Source organism: Bactrocera tryoni, unplaced genomic scaffold, assembly GCF_016617805.1.
Source record: "Bactrocera tryoni isolate S06 unplaced genomic scaffold, CSIRO_BtryS06_freeze2 scaffold_11, whole genome shotgun sequence".
In the NCBI taxonomy this organism is placed as follows: domain Eukaryota; kingdom Metazoa; phylum Arthropoda; class Insecta; order Diptera; family Tephritidae; genus Bactrocera; species Bactrocera tryoni.
In genome coordinates, this window is record NW_024395824.1 from 9,149,234 (window position 1) to 9,161,978 (window position 12,745).

Below are 12,745 nucleotides of genomic sequence, written 5' to 3' on the forward strand. Positions count from 1 at the left end.
AAGCAGACGTTCAATTGTCCGACCATAAAGAAGTTAGAGTAGCAATTACCCGTCTGAAGAACAACAAAAGCGATAGATTGCAAGCCAAGCTATTCAAAAACGGCGACAAAGAACTGATAACTTTTGACAGGACGAAAAGGTGCTGCCTATATACCGCGATGTCTGAATGGTATCCCCAAAAAGATCAGGAAAGACCTATCTAAGCCGTTCGATACAAAGTTTCAGACAAGGCGACTCCCTTTCGACTTCATTCTACTCTTGGAGAAAATAATTCGAGCTGCGGAATTAAATAGAGGTGGTACCTTCTTCTATGAGAGTGTTCAGTTGCTGGGGTACGCCGATGATATTGTTATCATTGGCTCCAACAACCGCGCCGTTAGATTTGCTTTCTCCACAATGAATAAGGAAGCAAAGCAAGTGGGTCTGGCAGTGAACGAGGGCAATACGAAGTATCTCCTGTCATCAAACAAATAGTCATTGCATTCGCGACCAGGCTCCCACGTCACTGTTGACAGTCATAACTTTGAAGTCGCAGATAATTTCGTCTATCTTGGAACCAGTATTAACAGCAACAACAATGTCGGCCTCGAAATCCAACGCAGGATTGCTCTTGCCAACAGGTGCTACTTCGGACAGAGTAGGCAATTGAGATGTTAAGTCCTCTCTCGACGAATACAAACTAAACTTTATAAGTAAGTCATTATTCCCGTCCTGCTATATGGTGCAGAAGTATGGACGATGTAGACATCTGATGATTCGACGTAACGAATTTTCGAGAGAAAGGTTCTGCGAAAGAACTATGGTCCTTTGCGCGTTGGCCACGGTGAATATCTCATTCCATGGAACGATGAGCTGTATGAGATATACGACGACATTTACATAGTTTAGCGAATTAAGAGGCAGCGGCTGCGCCTGCTAGGTCATGTCATACGTATGGACGAAAACGCTCTAGCTCTAAAATATTCGACGCAATACCCGCCGGGAGAAGAAAGGAAGAGGAAGATCTCCACTTCGTTGGAGGGACCAGGTGGAGAAGGACCTGGCTTCGCTTTGGGATTCCCAATTGGCGCCACGTTACGAAAAGAAGAAACGACAGGCACGCCCTTGTTAACTCGGCTATAATCACGTAAGCGGTGTCCACGCTAGTAAAGAATCCTAAGCCTATGTTGAGTCTTTAGTAGTCATTAGCATAGTAAAATAGCTGTGTTGATATAGTATTAGTTTTTTTTCATACCAATAGTTTAGAGTAGTGCTCTTTTGTTTCTTTTAGTAGTATGGTTTTATAATGTAAAACATACCACTATAAGTATAAGTATAAGTAAGACCACTTATAGTTTTGGACGATCCAACAAATCCCTCCGTTTACATATTTTTTTGGTAAGATTTCAATCTGGCCATCGCTCGTTTCCAATTGATAAACGTCAAAACCTACTGAACTCGATTAGCTGTCAAAGCTCAGTAGGTTTTGACGTTTAGCAATTGCTGTCTCACTTCCAGTGATAGAGGAGTTGGACATATCTTTATCTCTGCAGTGCCACGTTTACATAACTATTTTCAATTGGCTGTCAATTTGCTAAGAATGAAGAAATCGGTAATAGGTACAAAAGGGATTTTAGTCTACATAAAGGTATAGTAAAATGATAAAAAGATGCCTCTTGGCATATACTTATATATCATATGGTATATTAACATTATTTTTGAAAATTTAAAATGTTTTAGGTTGAAGTAGCATTTGTGTGGGTGTGAATTGTTACATGAAATGTGAAAACATCAGTAGGGGTGCGAGCACATGCATGCAGCATGAGTTTTCTATTGCCGACCGGATACGGATATATTATTTTAAATAGCTAAATCATCTAGCTGTTCTATAATCACCAACCCACTGCGGCATGCTGCCGATCTGTTCCCAACGAGTGCGTGCGTCGAAGATATCCAGAAAAACAACAATCAGACTTGGAAACAGCAAGTAATGTCTAGATGGTGGATGTAAGCGGCATGCTGGGAAGTTCTCATAAGTGTGTTCAACAGGAAATTATCAAAAAGTGCCAAAGCAGCGCGAGTTGCTGCAAATCGTCTCCCACCCTTCTAATGAACGCTTAAAATTTAGTTGTTATTGCCCATTATACGCTTGTCTTATTGACTGTGTTTTATTTGTGAATTTGTAGATAAATGCACATTTTACATGATCCCAACGACTTATTAATTTATTGTTATTCTGTACAGCAGACGTCTGCATCCTCCGGTTTGATATTACTTAAAAGAGAAATGCTAACCGCCAAGTGGTGTGTGGACTTTCCACCCTCTAACGAATTTTGAAGTTTCAAGAAATATTTCTCAGGTACATTTCATATATTATCAAGACATATAAACAGATCTTTGCCTTGATTTTGATCCATCAGTTGTTTATGACAGTTATATATATGCTATAGTAGTCCAATCTGAACAGTTATTTCAGAAATTGTACCGTTGCCTTAATAATCCTCGCTAAATTTCGTGAAGATATCTCGGAATTAAAAAAGTATTCAATGCAAGGACATGATTTTGATCTCTCAGTTTGTATGGTAGTGATCAGAACTGTCTGAGTAATTAGTTGAGTTACATTCAGTATATATATTATGTAATAATTTCTTGATTTTTGATTTGCATATTTTCCGTATATTCCAGCAGAAAAAATTTGGTATATTACACCTAGCGAATTCTGCGTTAAATTATTGTCACACCCAAAATAATTTCCTTTGCTATTGCCGACATGTTGTTCTCGCTTTGGTTGTTGGATAATTGAAATTTTTGGCTAAGAAATTCCCGCATCGACAACGATACGCCAACATATCGGCAAACAATTTTTACTGAAAAATATTTAACTTTGTGTATACATCTTAAAAAATATTCTATGTAGTTAAAATTAGTTATAAATTTTCAAGATCCTCCCAAAGACCTTTTATGAAATGTAAGTTACTAAAATTGTGTGATGCCAATATAGTATAATTACATCGTAGCGCCCACCTTTTTTATTGCAACCAGTAAAAAATAAAATCACTTCGCTCTAGTGCACCCGACATGTTTCCGCAAGCGTTTGGCGGTAAGAATATACAAATGTACATATATTCATAAGTGATAGCTGACGTAAAGTATTTTCGATGCCAAGGCCAAAAAAAATCCTAAAAACGTGCCGCATGGCGTGGTGCTAGTGCTGTTGGCTATAGTGCAGCAGGTTAAAGTCGTCCCTCGCTGCGATGATGCTGCTTATGATTTTGTGGATTGATGGTGGGAGTAATGATAATGGTTGTGGGCACAATGGCGATGGAAGTGACGATTGTTGGTGTTGAATGGTTGAATCACATCACTTCCTATGTACATATGTATGAGTTTCAAATCGCTTCAATTCGTCAAGAATACATACTTGTATATATGTCTTTGCAGCTGCGCCCTTTCGACTTTGATGTGCTCTTTTTGTAGTCGAACTGCTTTAGAATCAGACAAGGAAATTGAGATTTCCGCAAGGGTCGTAGTTGACACGCGTACGCACGTTCGTTCAGCCATCTAACGGTGATGAAATTCACAAATGTACAGTCATTTTTCTCTGAAAGTGAAAATTCTATTTGAAATTCCGAAAAAAATATTGTAATTCTTTACTTTCAGTTCAATTATAATACAACCCGCACTGTCAACGCATATAGCTCTTTCATGTTTCATTTATTTTATTACGTTAATGATTAACACTTTTTTTAACTCTCACAACATTTTACTCAGATTTTAATAGCTTTGTTTATCTATCGGTTGTTTGCAATAAGTAATCTACAAGCATAGATATACAGTTCGAAACCCCCAAAAATTCACTTCCCAAACACAAAGACCTAATATAAAAAGCTCCATAACATTTTAATCGCCAAACTCAAAAAGTAACAGGACAAGAAGTTCGACACAACACTTATCTATATTTATTAAATAATGCAGGGTCCGGAAATAATTGGACTGATCTTCTTCCGCCGCAACTGTACTTCAGAGGGTGCATTCGGTAGAGGGTGTTCCTAGCTAATGAACGAGCGGCTAGTCAGTTGTCTCAGAGCACCTGGAGAGTCAGGACAAACATTGTCGCGCGATGTGTTTCTGTGAGTGGTGCAAACCGAAAATGCAGCGTTCGTTAGAGCAGAGGTACACGATTAAATTCTATGTGAAACTCGGTCAATCTGCGACAAAGACATTTGATTAAATTCTAAGTGAAACTCGGTCAATCTGCGACAAAGATATGATCAAGCAGGCTTACCCAGATGTTGTTTTAGCAAGAAGTGGTGTGTTTCGGTTGCACCAGGCCTTTTTGGAGGGCCGGGAAGAGGTCGCAAATCCAAAGTGAAAACTATGCTTATTGTTTTTTTTTTTGACATCAAAGGCATCGCCCACCATGAATTTGTTTCTCCTGGACAAACCTTCAACGCCAAGTTTTACTTGGAAGTCCTCAAGAAAAACAAAAAAGGGTCAATCGGGTCCGACAAGACATCGTAGCCGATTGCAAGTTGCACCACGACAACGCCCCGGCTCACACCACCTTTCTTGTGAACAGCTACCTAGCCAAGGCCGGAATCCCAACGCTTCCGCAACCGCCCTACATCCCAGATGTGGCCCCCAGATTTTTTTGTTTCCTTGCACATCGGCTCTCAAGCCTACTTTCAAAGTTTTTAAAGAATTATAACGATTGATTTAATAAATTTTTTTAATCGACTCAGTCCTATTACTTTCCGGACAAACCCTGAATATTACATATGTACATATTTCCCACATGTATGAAAAAATGTCCAATTTTAATTTAGGGATTTTGAAATCGGAGATTACAATCCTAACCTTATATGGATATATAGTTGAACTTCCCTATCTCGAATCACGATAATACACTAAAAAATTTCGAGTTAGAGAGACTTCTAGTTACAGAAGGAAATTTGACTTCTGCTACCAATTTAAGAGTTCGAGTTATGGAAGGTCAAACATCAATGACTATCGGTCTGTACATGCAAGCAATTATTTGAGTAAAAGTTAAGATATTTCGACCTCGCAATCGGATTTCCATGTTTATTGAAGGACTTCCAACAACGGCTATGACATTTATTAACCACAGAAGCATCACAGCTGAATTGAATAATGAATAGGCACATCAAAGAGTAAATTAAGACACTATTTGGAGGAATTATGCTAAGTTGCGATACTTGGCCGGATAAAAAAGTGGGTACGTTTCGGTTACGTAGATCTCACTGTCGCGGGAACGGTAAATAAGGTCACTCTGCAAGGCTGGCTCTTTCCCCCGATTGAATATACTGATTAGATTGATATGCTGAATGAAAAAATCCTAGTTCCAGTAATATGAGCTAATTCAAGAGTACATATACCTGGGGGCTAGATATGTTTGGCTATGTATATATATACATATGTATATATTTGGGTTTTCGGACCAGCTTAGTTAATTCTTTAATCGTTACTCGGTAGTTTTTTATGTGCGTTTTGTTTTTGTAAAATTAACAGTTTACCGTTTTACAGAGGAACGAAGTACCAGACTTGGTAACATCACTCGGCTGTTTCTTTTACGTTGTTGACTCAAAAGTTAATTGGATTTATTGTGAAAAAGTACATTTTCTGTCCACAAAAAAAAGTTTTTGACAAATTTTTCAAAAGTAAGTACTTAATAAAATTTAATCAGCTATTTAAAATTTTCACTCACTACTGAGGTAGAGCAAAGAGTATGTTCACAGTTAATTGTTTTAACGAAATATCAACTAACAAATTACTAGATTAGCACGTTCGGTCTGAATACCCCTTCTAAATTCCGGTGGCCACATTCACCTCAATGGATGGTTTCTCCTACAGTTTGCTCATATGGTAAATTATCTTAGGACTACCCTCAGCATCAATTATAAAATAACTATAAGGCTCAGGGAAAAGGGCCTTATTGATAGTTCATGATGTATGATCTAAAATCCTTAAAAACTTCTACGTCATTACAAACTCCCGATGGATTTTCTCTGCGCTTATTTCTGGGCTGAATTTAAAGGAAGGGCATACCCAACTCATTATCCCTAGGTTAGCTGCATTTGGAATTTATTTGTGCAACCCGTTGTCGAATGGAACTAAGCAAATTAATTCGCACGGCATCGAAAAGCACATACATATATACATATGTACATTTAAAGTATCTCGCTTAAGCAAGTTGAAGAAAGTTCTCATATGTAAAAAAAAGCAAGTTAAGATATGTACGTACTGTTCAAAATAATAGGAGTGCATCACAATATAGAATACAAAGTTATGTTTTTCAACAAAAACAAGAATTTTATTAATTTATCTTTTATCCACGATTTGTTCATTTTACGCAGTCTTATTATGCAATTTTTAGTAATACACAGTAAATGTACAAAAGTAAATTATTTAAATAAAAACCTCCAAAATTCGGTGTTCAAAATAATAGGAGTGCATCAAAAAATGCAATAAAACTAAAACAAAAGTTATAAAATTGGAAATTATGACTAGTATATAAGTTAGTTTAGTTAATATTTAGTAGAGTAACCGCCATTTTTTATTACTGCAGCAGATCTGCGGGACATGGGATCGATTAGATCACGACACCTTTTCATCGGGATTTGCTGCCATGCCTCGTGGACTGTGCTCCATAATTCCCTTGCATTTGATGGTCTACGGTCAGCAACAACTTTTTTATTATATGCCCATAAGTTGTTTTTGGAATTAAGGTCAGCCGACTGACCAGGCCACGACATAACCTCAACTTTATTGACCCGAAGCCATTTCAGACTTGTATGTTTCGTGGCCAATGCGCAAAGGACAATAAATCTTTCGCAGAACTTTTCTCTCGAAAACTCGCAACGTCGACTCATCGGTTACTGTCATCGTCCATGCCTCTGCACCATATAGCAGGACGGGAATTATGAGCGACTTATAGAGTTTGGCTTTTGTTTGTCGAGAGAGGACTTTACTTTTCAATTGCCTACTCAGTCCAAAGTAGCAATGTCAATCTTGCGTTGGATTTTCAGGATAACCTTGTTGGTGGAGTTAATACTGGTTCCTAAATAGACGAAATTATCTACAACTTCAAAGTTATGACTGTCAACAGTGACGTGAGAGCCAAGACGCGAGTGCGACGACTGTTTGTTTGATGGCAGGAGATATTTCGTCTTGCTCTCGTTCACTGCCAGACCCATTTTCTGTGCTTCCTTGTCCAGCCTGCAGAAAGCAGAACTAACGGCGCGGGTGTTGAGGCCGTTGATATCAATATCATCGGCATACGCCAGCAGCTGTACACTCTTATAAAAGATTGTACCTGCTCGATTAAGTTCTGCAGCTCGAATAATTTTCTCCAGCAGCAGATTGAAAAAGTCGCACTATAGGGAGTCGCCTTGTCTGAAAACTCGTTTGGTATTGAACAGCTCGGAGAGGTCTTTCCCGATCCTGACGGAGCTTTTGGTGTTGCTCAACGTCAGTTTACACAGCCGTATTAGTTTTGCGGAGATACCAAATTCAGACATCGCGGCATAAAGGCAGCTCCTTTTCGTGCTGTCAAAAGCAGCTTTGAAATCGACGAAGAGGTGGTGTGTGTCGATTCTCCTTTCACGGGTCTTTTCCAAGATTTGGCGCATGGTGAATATCTGGTCGGTTTTTGATTTGCCAGGTCTAAAGCCACACTGATAAAGTCCAATCAGTTTGTTGACGGTGGGCTTTAATCTTTCACACAATACGCTCGATAGAACCTTATATGCGATGTTGAGGAGGCTAATCCCACGGTAGTTGGCGCAGATTGTGGGGTCTTATTTTTTATGGATTGGGCATAGCACACTTAAATTCCACTCGTTGGGCACGCTTTCGTCCGACCATATTTTACAAAGAAGCTGATGCATGCTTCCTATCAGTTCTTCGCCGCCGTGTTTGAATAGCTCGGCCGGTAATCCATCGGTCCCCGCCGCTTTGTTGTTCTTCACGCGGGTAATTGCTATTCGAACTTCTTCATGGTCGGGCAATGGAACGTCGGCTCCATCGTCGTCGATTGGGGAATCGGGTTCGCCTTGTCCTGGCGTTGCGCGTTCACTGCTATTCAGGAGGCTGGAGAAGTGTTCCTTCCATAATTTAAGTATTCTCTAGGCATCGGTTACTTGATCACCTTTGGGGGTTCTACAAGAGTATGTTCCGGTCTTGAAGCCTTCTGTAAGCCGCCGCATTTTTTAGCAGAATTTTCGAGCAATACCCCTGTCAGCCAGCTTATCAAGATCTTCGTGCTCACGCATTTCGGCCTCTTTCTTTTTCTGTCTGCAAATGCGTCTCGCTTCCCCCTTCAACTCTCGGTATCTATCCCATCCCGCACGTGTTGTGGTCGATCGTAACGTTGCGAGGTAGGCAGCCTGTTTTCTCTCCGCTGCGACACGGCACTCCTCGTCGTACCAGCTGTTCTTTTGTACTTTCCGAAAACCAATGGTTTCGGTTGCAGCTGTACGTAGGGAGTTTGAGATGCCGTCTCACAGTTCCCTTATACCGAGTTGTTGACGAGTGCTCTCAGAGAGCAGGAGTGCAAGCCGAGTAGAAAATCGTTCGGCTGTCTGTAGTGATAGCAGCTTCTGAACGTCGAACCTTCCTTGTGTTTGTTGGCGTGCGTTTTTTGCTGCACAGAGGCGGGTGTGAATCTTGGCTGCAACAAGATAGTTGTCCGAGTCGATGTTAGGATCTCGGAGCGCACGCACATCTAAAACATTGGAGACGTGTCTTCCGTCTATCACAACATGATCGATTTGGTTGGTGATTTTTCGATCCGGAGACAGCCAGGTAGCTTGATGAATCTTCTTATGCTGGAATCTAGTACTACAGATAACCATATTTCGGGCCCCGGCGAAGTCAATCAGCCTCAACCCATTTGGGGATGTTTCCTCGTGGAGGCTGAATTTACCGACTGTAGTGCCAAGATACCTTCTTTGCCCACCCTGGCGTTAAAGTCGCCAAGCACGATTTTGACATCGTGGCGGGGGCAGCTCTCATAAGTGCGCTCCAAGCACTCATAAAAGGCATCTTTGGTCACATCGTCCTTCTCTTCCGTCGGGGCGTGGGCGCAAATCAGCGATATGTTGAAGAACCACGCTTTGATGCGGATTGTGGCTAGACGTTCATTCACCGGAGTGAATGATAGTGCTCGGCGACGGAGTCTCTCTCCCACCACGAGTCCCACACCAAACTTGGGCTCCTTTATATGCCCACTGTAGTAAATGCCACAAGGACCTACTCGTCTCTGTCCTTGTCCCGTCCATCGCATATTTTGGACGGCGGTGATGTCAGCTTTTATTTTCACGAAGACAGCAACCAGCTGGGCAGCGGCACCTTCCCAATTAAGGGACCGCACATTCCAGGTACATGCCCTTAAATCGTAGTCCTTATTTAGTTTGCCATGGTCGTCATCAAAAGGAGGGTCTCTCATCCGAGGCTTGTTGCTTCCTTTCCGCCTATGGCAACATAACTTTTTTCAATATAAGTATCCACATACACGTACTGATCTATGGTTTCTTTTATCAGATGGATTGGTGTCACGTCGTTCCACGAGAAACTTTCCAACTATGCACCCAATGTTTGACGGTCTTAAGAGTGTATTGCGGTTTATATTCCGTATTTGGTTGACGACGGATATACTGCCTAGACCCTGTGCCACCAAATAAAACTACCTTACATTCCTCTGTCCTCAAAATATTTCTCCATTTCTCCGGTTGCCAGTTGCCATGTTCCTTGGCGAATTGGAGCCGTGCTCTAATTATGTTTCTTTGTCAACTATGGAACCTTTCGCGGACTCCGCGCAACTAAATTATATTCCAATAAACGTTTATGAACTGTTACGGCACTAAAATCAAGATCCAGATGCTTTTTTATTTCTCTAGGCGACGCTTTGTGATCTTTTTTAGACGACTGGAGTATGTGTCGATCGATTTCTTTAGTAGTTTTGCGTTTTCGTCCACGTTTTTTCGGCTTTATTTTTGTAGGACAGGGAATTTGATATCATTTGATCAAAGCACGCGAGTATTTCTTTAATTTCTTTATAAGTTTCAGCTTTTTTTCTAAGATTTTTAATGATTTCACGCTTTTTGTTGCTGAGATGTTTTCTCCTACCCATTAATTCAAATAAATGACTTATCCTTTAAAAATCCCAACGTTTTTATTTTTTGTACTTACTTTTAAGTTTTTAACAGATTTTGTTCAAATAAAAATGTTTCATACCACTTGGTAGCTCACACTCCTATTTTTGTGAACAGCGCAATTCAGTGACCGACACAGATTTGAACTCATAACATTGGAAATAATGTTAACAGCTGAAGTTTATGCTTTGTGTTTTACTCGCGGAATACCGTTAGAAATATTTCTTGAAAAGTGCTTGACGTTCATGTTTTAACATGATAATTTTTTTGGGTTAAATATTTTTCTCAGGAGCACTCCTATTATGTTGAACACCGCTGTACATATAACATATTTTTTAAATGGCTCAATGTATTCTTAGAATAGCACAACTTGAAGCATAACAATATAATTAGCTCAAGCTTCGAGTAATTCTACATTTACAATATTCATCAACGTATTAACTGCTCTTACATGTGTATGTATGTATGTACTGGTTCACATTCCCCAGAAGCTTGAACAGGTTATGTTTGAACGTATCTAATCGGAGCACAACGCTGCACACTTTATTTGCTTTCGATGCTACACTGATGAATTAAGCATGGTTTAAGCTGTGGCAAACGCAAACACATCCCACGCGTGTGTACTTATCCTCCGAGAAATCAGATATTTGAAACGCCTGTTTATGGCATAAACTCAAATATGTATATATATCGGGTGATTTTTTTGAGGTTAGGATTTTCATGCATTAGTATTTGACAGATCACGTGGGATTTCAGACATGGTGTCAAAGAGAAAGATGCTCAGTATGCTTTGACATTTCATCATGAATAGACTTACTAACGAGCAACGCTTGCAAATCATTGAATTTTATTACCAAAATCAGTGTTCGGTTCGAAATGTGTTTCGCGCTTTACGTCCGCAGAAAATCCGCTTTTTTATCGACAAATTTTGTTCAGCGATGAGGCTCATTTCTGGTTGAATGGCTACGTAAATAAGCCAAATTGCCGCATTTGGGGTGAAGAGCAACCAGAAGCCGTTCAAGAACTGCCCATGCATCCCGAAAAATGCACTGTTTGGTGTGGTTTGTACGCTGGTGGAATCATTGGACCGTATTTTTTCAAAGATGCTGTTGGACGCAACGTTACGGTGAATGGCGATCGCTATCGTTCGATGCTAACAAACTTTTTGTTGCATTTATAAAAAATGGAAGAACTGAACTTGGATTGGACATGTGGTTTCAACAAGATGGCGCTACATGCCACACAGCTCGCGATTCTATGGCCATTTTGAGGGAAAACTTCGGAGAACAATTCATCTCAAGAAATGGACCCGTAAGTTGGCCACCAAGATCATGCGATTTAACGCCTTTAGACTATTTTTTGTGGGGCTACGTCAAGTCTAAAGTCTACATAAATAAGCCAGCAACTATTCCAGCTTTGGAAGACAACATTTCCGAAGAAATTCGGGCTATTCCGGCCGAAATGCTCGAAAAAGTTGCCAAAATTGGACTTTCCGAATGGACCACCTAAGACGCAGCCGCGGTCAACATTTAAATGAAATTATCTTCAAAAAGTAAATGTCATGAACCAATCTAACGTTTCAAATAAAGAACCGATGAGATTTTGCAAATTTTATGCGTTTTTTTTTTAAAAAAAGTTATCAAGCTCTTAAAAAATCACCCGATACATACATATGTACATACTACTGTGATCAAATTGAAAGATGAATTTTTAATTATACTTCGCGTGTTTTTCGAATCGGTAATTTTTTTTCTATAAGTTGATAGTACTGTTAGTGACGTCTATGCTAAATTTCACGTCAAAATATTCATTAGTATTTGAGATACGCGTCGTTTTGTGAGGCTCTAGAAGTAAATTCTTCGATTTTTACTATGTCTGAATTTATTGAACAAAGAAGTGCGATAATGCACCATCTCATACTGCATTGGATATTCGTGAATATTTCGCCACATTTTCAATTAATATCGTGCCGCAACCACCGCATTCGCCTAATTTACCTTCGTGTAACTTTTGGCTATTCAGCAAATTCACATGATCACTCCGAGGACACTGTTTTGACTCAATTGAGGATATAAAAGCTGAATCGAAGAAGGCTCAGATGGCCATCACGACGGAGGATTTTTCCAAGTGCTATGATGACTGGAAAATTCGTTGGCATAAGTGTATTGCAGCGAGAGGGGGGAACTTTGAAGGAGATAAAATGGACAAAATTAACCTTTTATTATAACTTGATCACAGTAGTATATGGTTAAACCATGGAAATGGAGACGTCCTTTAATAAGAGTGACGGAACAATTACATTCTTTAATTATAATTATTTTTTTAATTACAAAGAACACAAAACTTAAAAAAAGTAGGGGCTCAGCCTCAGAGTTTGCACAATTTTTACACTCTAACTAGCTGGCCCCGCAGGCGTTGTTCTGCGCGATATTATGTGTTTTGAAATGAAAAGAAAAGTGAACTTACGTTGTGTTAAAAATCATTTATTTTCGATTTTTCTAAATTTGTTTCAATGTAACGCAGCTTGATAAACAACATTTTTCGGTTTCTGTTCCTGTGCGTAAATGGTTTTCCAACTCGTGAACACGCCACGT

General features: G+C 39.7%; 1 long non-coding RNA gene across 3 annotated transcripts in view; it reads right to left on the reverse strand.

The window, feature by feature from the left end:
• Nucleotides 1-2,095: 2,095 nt before the first annotated feature.
• Nucleotides 2,096-12,745, reverse strand: part of LOC120779704 — a 30,252-nt gene continuing 19,602 nt past the window's right edge. The window contains exons 4-6 of one of the 3 annotated variants that reach the window (XR_005705722.1): nt 3,401-3,580; nt 3,004-3,347; nt 2,096-2,846 (exon numbers count right to left, since the gene is read on the reverse strand). This is a non-coding gene — a long non-coding RNA (uncharacterized LOC120779704). Of the gene's footprint in view, nt 3,348-3,400; nt 3,581-12,745 lie in introns of all 3 variants that reach the window. The other 2 variants (XR_005705720.1, XR_005705721.1) reach the window with 2 other exon arrangements.